This window comes from Bos taurus, chromosome 24 (genome assembly GCF_002263795.3).
Source record: "Bos taurus isolate L1 Dominette 01449 registration number 42190680 breed Hereford chromosome 24, ARS-UCD2.0, whole genome shotgun sequence".
Lineage (NCBI taxonomy): Eukaryota > Metazoa > Chordata > Mammalia > Artiodactyla > Bovidae > Bos > Bos taurus.
Window position 1 is genome coordinate 22,369,613 of NC_037351.1, and position 15,755 is coordinate 22,385,367.

Sequence of the window (15,755 nt, forward strand, 5' to 3'; positions counted from 1 at the left end):
AGTTTGCTGCAGTCGAAAGATATGACAACATTCTTGTTCTGTTACTTACCAGAAATATGACATTAGCAATTTATCTTAACTCTTGGGATCCTAGTTTTTATCTAAATAAAGAGGGAGATAATAGCTACATTGAAAGGTTGTTATGAAAATTAAATAAGATAATATTTGTGGAGCATCTGTTTTGGTGCTTGGCATAGAATGGTACTGGCTTCCCTGGTGACTCAGTGGTGAAGAATCTGCCTGCCAATGCAGGAGACGTGGGTTCCATCCCTGGGTCAGGAAGATCGCCTGGAGAAGGAAATGGCAACCCACTCCAGTATTCTTGCCTGGGAAATCCCATGGACAGAGGAGCCTGGCGGGTTACAGTCCAGAGTCACAAAAGAGTCAGACACGACTGAGCAACTAAACAACGACAAACAACACAGAATGGAACAGATCCTCCCTGCAAGGTCCCCTTTTACTGATGGAGCGTTCCTTTTGTTATAATGGCTGGATGTAGTATTAGACTCTTCACCACACAAAAAACCTAAACATCTCAAAATGTGACCCTTCATACTTCATTCAAAACCAGAAAGACTACTCTGAACTTGACAAAGAAGATTCAAAGATTAACCAAAAACCTTGGCACTTGTCCTTGATGAACGTTTCAAAGGTAACAAAAGAAATCACACCAGACTATGAGGGATTGAATGAGATGGCTTTTCTTTCTTATGTCTGTAATAGGCACTTATCTCTTAGATATGGCCCAAAGGGTTACCTGAATTCAGAGACAGGACTGACAGTAGTTGAGCCAGGAGGAGTTCATCAATGACTTCACGGAACATGTTTAACAGCAACAGAGGTGGTGGATCTTGAAAGATAACTAGGATATTCCAAGTCTCTGAAGAGTGCATATGTGCTTATGGATAAGGAGGATTTGGAGAGGGGTGTGGATGCAAGGAACATCTAGACAGAAAAACCATCGTAAGCAAAAGTGAAGGCATGAAGACCATGGCTTTGGGACTTCCCTGGTGGTCCAGTGGTTAAGAAATTGTCTTGCGATGCAGGGACGTGGTTCAATCCCTGATCGGGCAACTAAGATCACATATGCCAAGGAGCAACCAAGCCCGTCCACCACAACTACTGAGCCCCCCTTCTCCACACGCACACACACACACATACTCTGGAGCCTGCGTACCACATTTATAGAGACTACACCACAAGGAAAGATCCTGTATGCTGCATCCTTCATGCTGCAACTAAGACCTGACACAGCCAAACAAATAAGTGAATAAAACAAAGAGCATGGCTTAGAGAAGGCAGATCATTCCCGTATTAGCAAAGGTCAACTGAGGAGGAACAAAGGGAGGTGCAGAGACTCAAGGGGTCTGTTGAGCCTCTGTGTTCAGTTGCTAAGTCGTGTCTGACTCTTCTGTGATCCCATGGACTGTAGCCCGCCAGGCTCTTCTGTCCATGGGATTCTCCAGGCAAGAATCCTGGAGTGGATTGCCATGCCCTCCTCCAGGGGATCTTCCTGACCCAGGGATTGAACATATGACTCCTGCAACTCCTGCATTGGCAGGCGGATTCTTTACCACTGAGCCACCTGGGGAGCCCCACTGTGCCTCTATGATGGCACGCTAAGGAACACAGGAAGAAGATTTTGTTCTCAGTGGATGGGGCAGCCAACAGTGGCTTTGAGATTGAAATGGGTGAACAGCTGCTGTTCTGCTGGGTACCTGTCATGTACCAGGAAATACTTTATTGTTTTATGAATATAATTTTCAAGTCTTCACAACAAATTAGATATATCTTTTCAGGTGGGGAATCTGAGGCTCAGAGAGCTTAGGTAACTTGCTGCTCAAGATTATACATTCTTCAATTAAGCAAATAGCATGAAAGAGCAATAGGGTTTTTAAAATATTAATTTCAGAACAAACCATTAAAGAATAGAAATGATGAGATCTGAATGTCAATTAGGAAGTCAATTTAGGCAGTCATGGTTTAAAAGGAAAGGAGATTAGGAATACTGAAAAAGGAATTTGTGTTCAAAGTGAGGCTGTTCATGATTTGAGTAAGATTTCTTAATACAGGTTTATTCTAGAATGACATACATTTTAAAATAATAAACGATGTGGATTCTGTGTTTTAGAGTTACTTGATGACTATATTACACGAGAGACAGTGCAGCATAATAATTAAGTGCTTAGGCTCCAAGTCATACTGCCTGGGTTTGAATCTTAACCCCAATTTACTGAACCTCGGGCAGGTTATTTAACACTTCTAGGCCCTAGTTTCCTCATATTTAAAAAAAAAAGAGGGCTTCCCAGGTGGCACTAGTGGTAAAGAATCTGCTTGCCAGTGCAGAAGACTTAAGAGACATGGATTTTATCCCTGGGTTGGCAAGAATCCCTTGAAGGAGGGCGTGGCAACGCACTCCAGTATTCTTGCCTGGAGAATCCCATGGACAGAGGAGCCTGGCGGGCTACAGTCCATAGCGTCGCAAAGAGTTGGACAAGACTGAAGCGACTTAGCATGCACGCATGTACTTCTATCATCAGTTTAGTTCAGTCGCTCAGTTGTGTCCGACTCTTTGCGACCCCATGAATCGCAGCACACCAGGCCTCCCTGTCCATCACCAATTCCCAGAGTTCACTCAGACTCACGTCCATCAAGTCAGTGATGCCATCCAGCCATCTCATCCTCTGTCGTCCCCTTCTCCTCCTGCCCCCAATCCCTCCCAGCATCAGAGTCTTTTCCAATGAGTCAAGTCTTCGCATGAGGTGGCCAAAGTACTGGAGTTTCAGCTTTAGCATCATTCCTTCCAAAGAAATCCCAGGCATAGGGTTGTTTAAACATGAAGTATATGTGCATATAAAACAGTGTTTGGTATAAAGTAGGAACTCAGTAAGCATTAGCCAGTACTGCTTTGTGCCTTTGTCCATATTCACCAGTTTATTTAAAAATTATCTGCAGTGTGCCAAGCACTGTGCTTGTCTTCAGGGATGCAAACAGGGAAGAACCTCTGTATCCTATTACAAGTTAATCACTAAAGAGATGTTGCCTATAAGCTTAAATTACATATAATGGTCAATCTCTGGGATGACCATTACCCTGCCTTGCAGGTAAGGATTGGTAAGCTAAAATATCTTTGTTTAGTTCACAGGAAACAATCCTGACCAGGCCCACCTGTGAATGACTGCAGGAAGGAAGAAATTAACACATCTGGCTGACCAGGAGGAAATGTTTGACTTTACTCCCTCCCCTTTTAGTATAAAAGAGGCCTGAATTCTAATTCAGGAAAGATGATTCTTTGAGACATGGGTCCACCATCTTCTCAGTCTGCTGGCTTCCTGAATAAAGCATTACTCCTCACCCCAATAACTTGTCTCTTGATTTATTGGCCTGTCGTGTGTGCAGTAAGAGCTTGGACTTGGCAGCACAAAGATGGATAACAGGTGACTTCAGCTAACAGATGGATAACATTTGATTTTTCCAACATCCTATTCTGTGGTTCAGCAGAAGTACTGAGACTACATCTTGATCAAAGCACTTCCCTCAACTCTTTAGGCACCAGTGATTTAAAATCTTTATTCATAAAGTTGCCCATGAGTGTCGGGACGAATACTTCCGCTCCTCCTACTTCCTCCTCCAATATGACATTAAGATATGCTTAGCCTGAGTTGTCTTTTATGATGGGTGTTCCCCTTGACCCACTAGGCAGTATTATGAAGTTAGTGAGATGATTTCAGTGGTCTCCACCCACTTATGTGTACCAAACTCGCAGAAGCTGAGTGCTTGCATCACTGCCTCAGGAGTTTCTTCCTTGCTAATTCATTAGACTTCTGTGTGATGCAGTATGTATTATTAATGGATGTATTTCTCTTTCTGAGCCTTTTTTAAAAATATAACTTTATAAAGCCTCATTTCCACAAACTAGAGAGAAATAGGAAGGACTAGAATTTTCAGTGCCATAGTAAACTAAGGGAGATGTGAGAATATGAGCAATACACTGCAAGTTAAACCATACCATAGAGCTACTCATCCCTGTGTCTCCTAATTTTAGATTATGAAGGAATCCAAGTCATTCTGCTCATCACCTCATTTCATATTATCTGAAAGGATGCTCATTTAGACACTGCGGGTTTGACATTGCCATTGGTTGAATAGATGAAAATCTGTCCGTAGAAGGGACACCATGTCCTTATGAGTGTACCCAAATACATTAAAATAGAGGAGCAGTTATCACGAGAAAAGACTGAAAAGGAAAATGTCTACATAAATGAGAAGGAAATGAAAAGAGCGAGGCATTCACATTTAACATAACCAAGTGATGTGTCAAAATGATTAAGTAAAAACCTGCTTTAGTATCCAGGAAGCCCTTTAGAGTGAGTGAGATTGTTGGGACAATGGTAAATTGTTTTATCTGTCACAAAAAAAAAAAAAAAAAAAGCACAGACATTGGAATCCTCCTCACTTTGCTTTCCAATATATTCAGTATTTATTATGGGATTATGGGACATGGGAAATGTTCAGACCATAAGGGATCTTCAAGTAGCAAAAAAGTGTTACTGAAAGACAGTAATGAGATTCATAATAAAATAAATCTGAAACTCGAGATTCAAAGGTGAATGCAGGAATGAGGCTGAACTCTAAAAAGAAGTTCTTACACTGCGTGTAGAGAAGTTTGTTTAATGCGAATATTAGTAAAGTAAAACGCATATCTGGTGTATATCTGAAAATTAAAAAATCTTACCATAAATTTGATATACATAATGGAAATATTGACAAAGGCTCTGTTAACACCAACAAATTAATACTACAATATTGTATAGCTTAGAATATGGAATATGTATATTCCATAATGAAATACAATATGGCTTTAAATTTATTGGGCTTGATGTTTTCCAGCCTAAAAATATCTAGTTTTACATTTAACTTAAATTTTTTTTTCCTGAGAATCATTTATTTTCCTTGAGAGAAGCAAGTAATCCCTATTCACTTTTCTTCCAATAATTTTGGAAGAAATTAAGCATTGACAAGTCAGTTAGGATCTAACCGAGAAAAGAGAATACAGTCTAAACATTTAAAATAAATTGAATTTAATCCAGGAAAATGGCCACACAGATGATGGAAAGATTGAGAAGCTAAAATGAGGATAATAAATCAACCTGGAAATTAGTAGCAGCAGAATGTCACAGGTATCAGCATCATAGGTCTCAAGGGACAGAGAGAAGAAGTGATGTCATGTGTACGCTCAGCTGCTTAGTCATGTCTGACTCTTTGCAACCCCATGAACTCTCCACCAGGCTCCTCTCTCTGTGGGAGTTCCCAGGCAAGAAAACTGGAGTAGGTGGCCATTTCCTTCTCCAGGGGATCTTCCCAAGCCAGGGATTGAACCCAAGTCTCCTGTGGCTCCTGCAGCAGCTCACAGTTCAAGGCCATCGGGAAAAACTAGAGGCAACAAAGGATGGGTCTGAAAGCTGGAAAAAAGCTTCTAGGGGTCAGCCCCGAAAGAACCAGCAGAATACGAGCAGGGCAAGGAATGGATGTGAAGTTAAAAACATGCATAGACTGGAACAACGCAAAGTAGAGAGTGCAGCAAGTTAATAAGTTTTCCATTTTCATTTTCTCCTCCAGAGTAATGTTACACTAGGCAAATTGATTTACTGATACTTTTTAAGGGCATTAAATTTAGCTCCTGGGAGCTGCATTCAACAAACATCTTGTAAATAAATGAAATCACCATTTTAGTTCCACATATGACCTCAATAAACCAAATTTACACGCCCTTAAATGATGAGACAATAACCCGCCTTCTCTTTGAAGTTTAATAAAATGTATAAAGGAGGTATTGCTGTCTTTTTGGATTAGATTTAGACAGTGGTCAATGTTCTGTCAGTGGCATTGTTTTATTCAGAACAGTGAACAGTCGTACATTCTGATGTTCTGGAAATCCCCATTCTTTTTTTTTTTTTCTTTAATAGAAAATTATTTAATTAGTATACATGTGTGAAAACAGGACTCAGGAAGAGGTGGAAAAAGCCACACACAATTTCCTCAACAAGACCACCACTCAATTCCTCTCTTTCCCTCCATTCTGCTGCAAAACTGACAACACGTTTTGCAGACTAATGGTAAGGCACCGATTTGTACGAGCTCGTCTTTTGTAATGTGGAAGGGTAATTATGTATGGTGGTGGTATAAAAATATTTATCCATCCATTTCATGGCCAGGCAAGACAAAGTTTAATGTGAGCACATGGGAAGTTTGAAGACCACACCTAACTTAAACCATGTCCTACTTTAATTTAAGCAATATGAGATCTCCCTCTGAGCAGCCTCTGAATTGTAAACCTTATCTCAGACTTGGACTTGTAATGATTAAACTGTCATTACCACCATCAAATTCTTTTCTCATTTACATCATTACAACTTAGTCTTGTCTCATTTTGGCTCATTACTCTGATGTGAAACACTATTATATATTAAAAAATAGATGGCCTATAGAATAGAATGAAGCATTATTGCGTTTGCTTAATAGAAACCAGGAAGAAATGTCAAGGTCATCTCTGTACCTCACACCTTGTCGTTCATATGGCTTCTGTTAATAAAAAAAAAAGTAACCAAAAGGCACAGAAGCGAAGTCTTTCACTATGCAGCACCCCACTAAAAGTATAAAATGCTGGCCATAATGAACCCCATTTTCTTCTCACGCAAAGAAAAGAAACACTTTAAGGGGAAATAGTTCAAAGTCCATCTTAAATTCCTTGACTCAGACTCACTCACCTAAAATTCAATGAAGAAACAGCATGAACTTTCCAAAACCATCTATCTTCTTTTCTTTGAAACTGCAGTCAATTCTGGCATTTAAAGACTTCCCAAGTGTTTCATCCAGGGACTTGTAAATCTCACTTATCTGCAATAAGAAAACACACTTTTATTTAGCTAAGTAACTCACACTTACATGTTTATTACAGAAACAGAATGAGCAGATCTAGAACATATGGTGTTTTACAAATCCCTTCATCCACTAAGAATGACTTGTAATACTCAACTCAGAATTTTGGTTCTCAATTGCTATAATAAATGTTTAGAAAAATAGACATTTGTGCCAAAAGTCATTTTACAGATGAAGATGGGGAGGTCCAGAGGGTAAAGTGAGCGTCCAAGATTAAGCAGCTGGTTAGTAACAGAGTGGGCTTCCCTGGTGACTCCTGCCTGCCAATTCAGGAGACATAGATTCCATCCCTGGGTTGGAAGGTTCCCTGGAGAAGGAAATGACAACCCACTCCAGTATTCTTGCCTGGGAAATCCCATGGCCAGAGGAGCCTGGCGGGCTACAGTCCATGAGGTCATAAAGAGTTGGACATGACTTAGTGACTGAGCTCTAGCACGCAGTAACAGAGTAGCCTTTTGGGTTCCTAATATTGCCTTTTGTTTTTGGTTTATTTAAAACCCAGAAATGGGAAAACAGAGAATCTCCTGTGTTTCCCAAGTTGGTAAATTTCTAGAATACTGTGTCACCACAATTTCTACTAAACCCAAGGAAACTAGAGTTGAGGGCAGAGTCCTCAGACCAGCATCCACTCTGATGGTAGATGCAGGCGTAGGCTATCACAGAGGCACCCTGATGTTCCTGATCCACAGGCTTTACAGTACTGCGTAGCAATGACATAGAGAAAATAGTTCAGAATACGGTCTGTTGGTGTTTTTTAACAAAGCGGAACGATTTTCATCATCTTGCCTTCAGAGAAAATTCACAGAGGAGAAGAGAAAGAGAGGCTCCAGGTCAAACTCGGCAATTTGCCCAAGAGGCCCTGCCCTGCTGGATGAAAGTGACCAGATGCTTTACCCATCACCTCCCTTCAGCTAGTCTTTCCCACCTTTCTGTCTCCACCCCCTCACCTTTCCCACTTTCTTCCTCTCACCAGCCCTCAAGCTGGATGTTACTATTCCATGTCCTAGGTGGCTTGAAGGAGCAGAAATTTGAAGCTCAGGAAATCCTATGTTCAGATGAAGGAAAAGATGGGGAGAAGGGAGATCACAGCAAATAAAGCAGAGGTTTCTGATGACAGTGGAGCTGGGAAAGGAAGGGAGAGGAGCCTGGCTCTGCACCCCGGCTGGTGGGAGTGGCCTCTGTCTCCAGCCCCATCCTTCACTTTCCTCGCCAAGCTCTCTCCTTTGGCTCAGGTTATCTAAAATGATGGCAATCATTATGTTGCTCAGATAAAGAGGCCGTGTGAAAGGACCTACAGGCAGGCTCATATTTCACAGCTTAACTGGGATCTGTGACTTCAGTGGACGTTGCTGTTTGGATGACATCTTGATTATGAGCGAGCTTCAGCTTTTGCTGTTCCTTCTCTACCAGGAAGGGGTCTCCATCTCAGCCTGCATCTCACAGGCAGTGACGGAAACCAGTTATCTGGTAGGCAGCTCCTTCTCTACCGCTCTCGGCTTCTGTCACCCAGGACCACTTCCGAGGATCCGGAACTAACTACCACAGTTCTTTCTAGTCTTGATCTGAGGGTGCCCGCCTCCCAAACTGCCACTGAACGAAAGGCATCAATCTTCCCCTCTCTTCTCCCTGCAGCCTGGTGGACACTCGCATAGCAAAATCTCACATGAACCTTGATTAGGAACAGAAAATAATACCTTTCTCACTTTAAATTCTCATTTAATTCTACTTTAGCTATCAAATTCTAGTTTGACCATGTGACTTGAGGTTAAAATTAGCATCATGGGATAAAATAGAGTTCTGTCTCCTTCATCTGGCTCCCTGAAGACCATCAGTATGTTGCTTGGAGGCTGGAGTCAATTTAGTACCACTGAGTACAAGACAAAGAAGTACAGTAAGTCCCTACATATAAATGAGTTCTGTTCTGACAGCATGTTCATAAATCCAACAAAGTTAGCCTGGGTACCCAACTAACACAACCAGCTCTATAGTGCTATGCTGTGCTTAGTCACTCAGTCGTGTCCGACTCTTTGCGACCCCATGGACTGTAGCCCACCAGGCTCATCTGTCCTTGAGATTTTCCAGGCAAGAATACTGGAGTGAGTAGCCACTTCTCCAGGGGATCTTCCCAACCCATGGATCAAACCTGAATCTCTTGTGTCTCTTGCATTGGCAGGCAGATTCTTTACCACTGAGCCACCTGGGAAGCCTGTTACCATATACAATTGCTATAATTTTTCTTCTCTGTAAGAATATGTGCAAATTGTGGGCAGGGACAGTCTTGTTTATTTCTTAATCATCTTTAGCACGTCATCTTTAATGGTGAATAATACTCTTCACTAAATGTACGTTCAGTTGAGGGGGGAACAACTAGCAAATATGAAGCTCAGTGTTTTCCCAATTGTTCCTACACCGACTTGCGGTATAAACTTAATTAGATCATTTCACCAGATTATTCGTTACTGGTCTAAGAACATTAAAGTAGCTTAGGAAGCTACAGTAAAGTGGATTTGGGATTGTGGCCCTTGGACTAAATTCAGAATCACCTCAGACACAAGGCTACTAGATGAGAGTCAGGGAGGAGCCTGTGGATATGGGCCTTTCTGGATGCCTTAACGCTGGAGACAGAATTAGTGCTCAGGGATGGATACTCATGCACCCTCTCTGTTCCAAGGATTTGTTCTTGTTGACACATAGTTCAGCCTGAGAACCGGGAAGATTTTGGATGTCTGCACATATTTCCTATTAAGGGCATAGATTGCTGCTTCAAGCTCTGAGGATAAAGAGGCTGTAACACTGGGTCAGTCTAGCCAATCTGATCTGGTGTAGCCCCCTCACAGAAGGGAAAATCCCAGCAGAGATTCTGGTCCCCAAGGGAATTACCTTTAAGACTGGCTGTATCTGCTTGTTGCTGTGCAGATATTTCATTTCTGTGAAGTTTTGAAGTCTTTCTTTTTTTTTTTTTTAATTTGGGCTATATAATTGCTTTACAATGTTGTTGGTTTTTGCCATACATCAGGCTTCCCTGGTGGCTCAGCTGGTAAAGAATCCACCTGCAATGTAGGAGACCTGAGTTCGATTCCTGGGGTGGGAAAATCCGCTGGAGGAGGCAGGGCAACCCACTCCAGTATTCTTGCCTGGAGAATCCCCATGGACAGAGCAGCCTGGAGGGCTACAGTCCCTGGGGTTACAAAGAGTCGGACACAACTGAGCGACTAAGCACAGCACAGCTGCCATACGTCATGAAGTCTTTTTTTTTTTTAAAGCTTTTTATTTTGTATTGGAGCACAGCTGATTAACAATGTTGTGATAGTTTCAGGTGAATAGTGAAGGGAGTCAGTCATACATACACATGTATCCATTCTCCCCCAAACTCCCTTTCCATCTAGGCTGCCACAGACCATGAAGTGGAGTTCCACGTGCTATACAGTACTTCCTTGTTGGTTATCCATTTTAAACACAGCAGTGTGCACATGTCTATCCCAAACTCCCCATCCATCCCTTCCCCTCCCCGGCCCTGTATCTTCCCCTCAACAACCGTAAGTTCCTTCTCTAAGTCTGTGAGTCTGTTTCTGTTTTGTAAATAAGCTCATTTGAATCATTTCTTTTTAGATTCCACATTTAAGAAATGTCACACGCTGTTTCGCCTCTGTCTGACTTACTTGACTCGGTATGACAATCCCCAGGTCCATCCACGTTGCTTCAGAGGTTTTGAAGTCTTTGGCCAAATAACCAGGGAAATGAATTTAATCTCAAGAGGCAGTCGTGTATCTAACCTCTGGCTGTCAGATAATAACCCAATGATGGCAGACACATGGGCTGTCTTTCACGATTCTAAAACTCTAGATGACAGTGCACAGGGAAAGTAGAGTGATTGTCTGGAGAAGGCACTGGCGACCCACTCCAGTGCTCTTGCCTGGAAACTTCCATGGATGGAGGAGCCTGGTAGGCTGCAGTCCATGGGATCACTGAGTTGGACAAGACTGAGCGACTTCATTTTCACTTTTCACTTTCATGCATTGGAGAAGGAAATGGCAACCCACTCCAGTGCTCTTGCCTGGAGAATCCCAGGGACGGGGAAGCCTGGTGGGCTGCTGTCTATGGGGTCGCACAGAGTCGGACACGACTGAAGCGACTTAGCGGCAGCAGAGTGACTGCCTGCTTCACCTCTAAGTCACCTACTTCATTATCCCTACAACAGGGGTCCCTAACCACTAGGATCTAACGCCTGATGATCTGGGGTGGAGCTGATGTAATAATAATACAAATAAAGTGCACAATAAATATAACGTGCTTGAATCATCCCCAAACTACCCCTCCCCCCAAACCCTAGTCCGTGGAAACACTGTCTTCCATGAACCTGGTCTCTGGTGCCAAAAAGATTGGGGACTGCCGCCTACAACACGTAACAGAGATTGCAAGAGGATATTTGAGCAAATAGAAGACGGTAGCACTGTTCCGTTTCCCTCTTGATATTTCACCAACAAACAGGGATTCAAAAAACTCACACTTCATCAGGGAGGTTAAAGTAAGATAAAGCAGTGAGAGTAAGAGTATTTAGATGAAATGGCTGTTAGCAGAGTAGACATCTACATTTTGCAGTGAATATGGAATTTTTTTCCCAGCAGAGAGCCGGAGGCCTGCTGACATTTAGGAACCTTTAAGAAAAAAGGTATGCTTGTCAGCATCAGTTCAGGCGGGTATTCAGTCAACTGTTTTCAAGGTGCTGAGAAGGAAGAAGGTGGTTTAGAAAGGATTTCTTAGCTCTGTTCCTTACACCGCGTGTTTGCGTTTTTCAGGACTGCCTTTGTGTCTCTATCTGCAGCATCTCACTGTAGCTCAGGCAGTTGCTCACCCAGATGATATTTGCATTTTAAAAGAACATCTTCCCTTTGTGTTTAACCATTTGTACTGCACCTGGGCAGGCCCTGCACAGAGGAGCTCTGTTGTGGAGAACTCACTTAAGTACCCATCATTTTTTCTTTTTCAAAATAATAAATGTAAAAATAATTAGCTCTATATGAAGTATTAGAAGTATTTATGAAGAAGCAAGTTTAAGAAAAAAAAATGAATCAAGAGATGGCTGGGCACTTAAATAGCTCTTTAAATAATCAAAGTAACTTTAATTTTAGGAGGTATGGAAAATGTAATAAATTATAAAAATGAATAACATCCATATTCCACTAGTGAGAGGCAATCCCTATGAAGATTTTCTACATTTACTTCCAATTATCTATACATATGTGTACACACACACATGATTTTTAATGAAATTGAGGGATTCTAAAGTGAAAGTGAAAGTCGCTCAGTCGTGTCCGACTCTTTGTGACTTCATGAACTTTACAGTCCATGGAATTCTCCAGGTCAGAATACTGGAGTGGGTAGCTGTTCCCTTCTCCAGGGGATTTTCCCAAACCAGGGATGGAACCCAGGTCTCCCACACTGCAGGTGGATTCTTTACTGGCTGAGCCACTAGGGAAGCCCCAGGGATTCTAAGAGATAGATAATTTTATTTCAAGTTTTGTTTTTGTCTCTGTTGTTAGTGAGCCACACATATTCAGCATAAATAAATGCTACACAAATTTTTTCTGGCTATGAAATTTTTTATAAAACTTGCTAATTAAAGAATATGACATATGAAGGTTTGGGACATCCCAAGTCAGCAAATGCTTCTTTGGTTTACTCATGTGCTTTATATACACTCATACACAAAGAAGTATAAGGCAGTATATTATTTTATTTCAGTATAAGGCAGTAGGTTTATTTTATAATAGTCCTTACTTTGTTATTATTTTATAATAGTCCAAAGTAATAGTCACTTACTTTGTTATAATAGAAATCTCTATTGTACAAAACCCGTGTATCCTAAAATATCAGAAAAATAAGTCATTTTTTTTTCAGAATATATTTTTAGAGTGAGTAATTCTCTCAATCTGTAAGCTTTAAAAAAAAAATACAATCATGAGACCACGATTAAGTGGTCTCATTAACTTACACTCTTACTAAACGGAATTATCTCAAAAGTTTTCTTTAATGAAAATCTCTTTTTATGAACAATATGCAAGTAAACCGAGTACACACAAAAACTACCCCCTAGTGACGACCTCATTAAACTTTTAAGCAAGTTGAACTTAATTCCAAGTAAGGCAGCACGATGAACAGATTTTCGCTGACCAGGAAAAAAAGTGTTTATCTATGCTCAGCCTTTTGTCTCTTGCATCTCAAGACATAAAATTGATCAAAAAGAATTAAATTGAACTTTGGGTGTTAAATCAGAATGACAGAGATTTATCCAATTAATTTTTAAAAAGACAAAATTTTAATTAGCCACATGTGGGTATCTGATAGATTCTACTGAAATTTCCCTGGTGATATGTGACCATCAATATTTTGCTCTGAATTTATGTTCACTCATTTGCTAAAGTTCTGCACACTTTTTAGAAATTAATGATGCACTGTGCTTTGATATGTGTCTGATTTTACCGTGATATAAAGATCCAGCCAGAATAGAAGACAGGAAGGAAGGAAGAAGGAAGGAAAGAAGTCATGAAACTGGATACAGGGGGAGGGAAAGCCAAATAAAAAAAAAGATTTCCTACGACATTTCCTATGACCTTTACTAGTTCCATTAGTAACAATGTTTAAAAGAGAGATGGATGAAAATGAGAATACATGTCTCCAGGAGGAGTTCCACACCTCCCCAAATATCACAAATTAAATGTTTGCACTATGGAGACAGAATTCCACATTGTTAAACATTAATCTTCTCTAATACACATAAACCCTAACCATAAAGCTCAGGCTCCTAAAATCACATGTCTGCAAACACGGCAGTTATTTGGACACAATTTCAGCGACGAATTTTTTTGGGGGGGCTTATAATATATCTCATGTATCTTGTTTCCTCAGGAAAAAATATTTATGTGCAAAATACAGAGAGTGTTTTCTTGGACAAAGATGCGCTTTTTCTGGAAACCATAAAGAAATGGAAGGATCTGATTCTGGGAGCCAGTTCAGGCCTTGCCCTTCGGTGGTGCTCTCTGACCTTGACTGATGACCTTGAATGTGCCACATGCCCTATTAACCACCTGAGGACAACAGAGAGCCTGACTGATTTTCATCTGACTCAGAAAAGAGGAGTGTCTTCTTAAAAAATGAAAATAAAAGATAGAGCATTTAATGAGGTATCATTCATCTCCATGACACTTTGGAGTTAAAAAAAAATGATACTATGGCCTGCATCATATATACTCAAACTTTTTCTCTTGAAGACCCTAAAGAGCTTGTGACTATGTGTGTTATATCTATCAATATTTACTTTATTAGGAATTGACTTAGAAATTTAAAAAAATTATTCATAAATGTGTTTACATAACAGTGATAAACCTCTTTAAATGTAACATCAATAACATATTTTTAAAAAGGAAATATTTCCCAAAACTAAAAACAATTTAGTGAGAAGTAGGGCATGCTTTTACATTTTGGGAAAACTTTATTTTCTGGCTTCATAGAAAGATGATAGCTGGGTTTTCATATCTGCTTCTGCTTTCAATCTATTGCAATATGTTGTTTTGGTTGAAGAATATGAAGACACTCCAAACTTAGGCAGATGTGCAGTTTGGAATAGAGTATTTTTATAGCCTTTCAGACAGTTGTGGCTATTTTTCTTTGATATGACTGAAACTCAAGTGTTGCTCCTTAAAGGTGAGTTGCTTCATGAAATCTGAAACCATATCAATGAACTTGGCATAATCCATTACACCAAATACCATGCTGTTGTTATCATTTTTTTTTTGTTTGTTTTTTTAACTTTCTTTGCATGGTAGTAAAGAAGATGATTACTAACCAGTACAGTTTGGTGCCATTGCCTTGATTTGTAATAAAATCCCACCGGTTTTATCCACCATTGCTGTTTTGTCATCTGTGCAATTGTCTACACAGTCAAGACGGCAAGTAATATGTTAGAGTTATTATTAAAATAGTTTTGACCTCAAAGACCCCAACAAAGTGTCTAGGAGACTTCACTTTGAGAACCACTGGCCTAAAAGGACGAGAATATAGTAAGGAGCTTGAGCGAAGGCTCTAAGGTTGGGCAGAGTGGTGATAACGCTCACCTTATTACTGATTTCATCTCCATGAAATACTTAGTGAGTCATCCACTTTTCCCACACCCTCTAAAATAGGAATAGCAACAGATCTTCCCTCCAAGAGGTGTTACAAGGATTAAAGGAGACCCCTCAGCACAGTGACTGACACATGGTAGTCTCAACCAATATTAACTATGAGTACTAATATTTATATTATCGCTTCGCTTTGAGATCAAGAAGCAACGGTTTGAGTAACTCAGAATGTCAGCTGTGTTTGCTGGCATTTGTTTATGCTGCACCAATCTAAATTTAGTTCTGCATTTCCTCTGTTGAGGACAAGCTACATGCAGATATGTATATTTTCCAACCAAGTTGAGTACAGAGATTGATAGCTTGCCCTTCATGGGCTGATTTTTCAAATCCTCATGTAGTCAATCACGAGAAAGATTTCTCAGTAGTTAGTTATGACAAATGTGAGAGGAGATTTTGATGGGGATCCATGATCTCTGAGTCCCTGATCTGCCACCTGCCACAGCCACGTGGGGAAACAGGGTATTACCAGTAGGTTACACTATGATCAGAAAGTCAGATCACAAGGAATCACGGGAATCCCATTTGCCTAAGGTCTGGAACCAACACTTTAGCAATGTCTTTCCTACAACACTTGCTATTGTCCTAATCTCAGTCCTCCAAATTTTACCACTTTGTAGAGAAAACTGAATTCAAGTAAAT

The 15,755-nt window shown here is 40.6% G+C and overlaps 1 protein-coding gene across 21 annotated transcripts in view; it reads right to left on the reverse strand.

Annotated features, from left to right (window-relative positions):
* Nucleotides 1–15,755, reverse strand: part of DTNA (dystrobrevin alpha) — a 451,122-nt gene that overhangs the window by 239,060 nt on the left and 196,307 nt on the right. For all 21 annotated transcript variants that reach the window (NM_001076260.2, XM_024984389.2, XM_024984390.2 and 18 more), the window contains exon 2: nt 6,768–6,897. The gene's annotated coding sequence lies outside the window, so the exon portion shown is untranslated. The remainder of the gene's footprint in view (nt 1–6,767; nt 6,898–15,755) is intronic.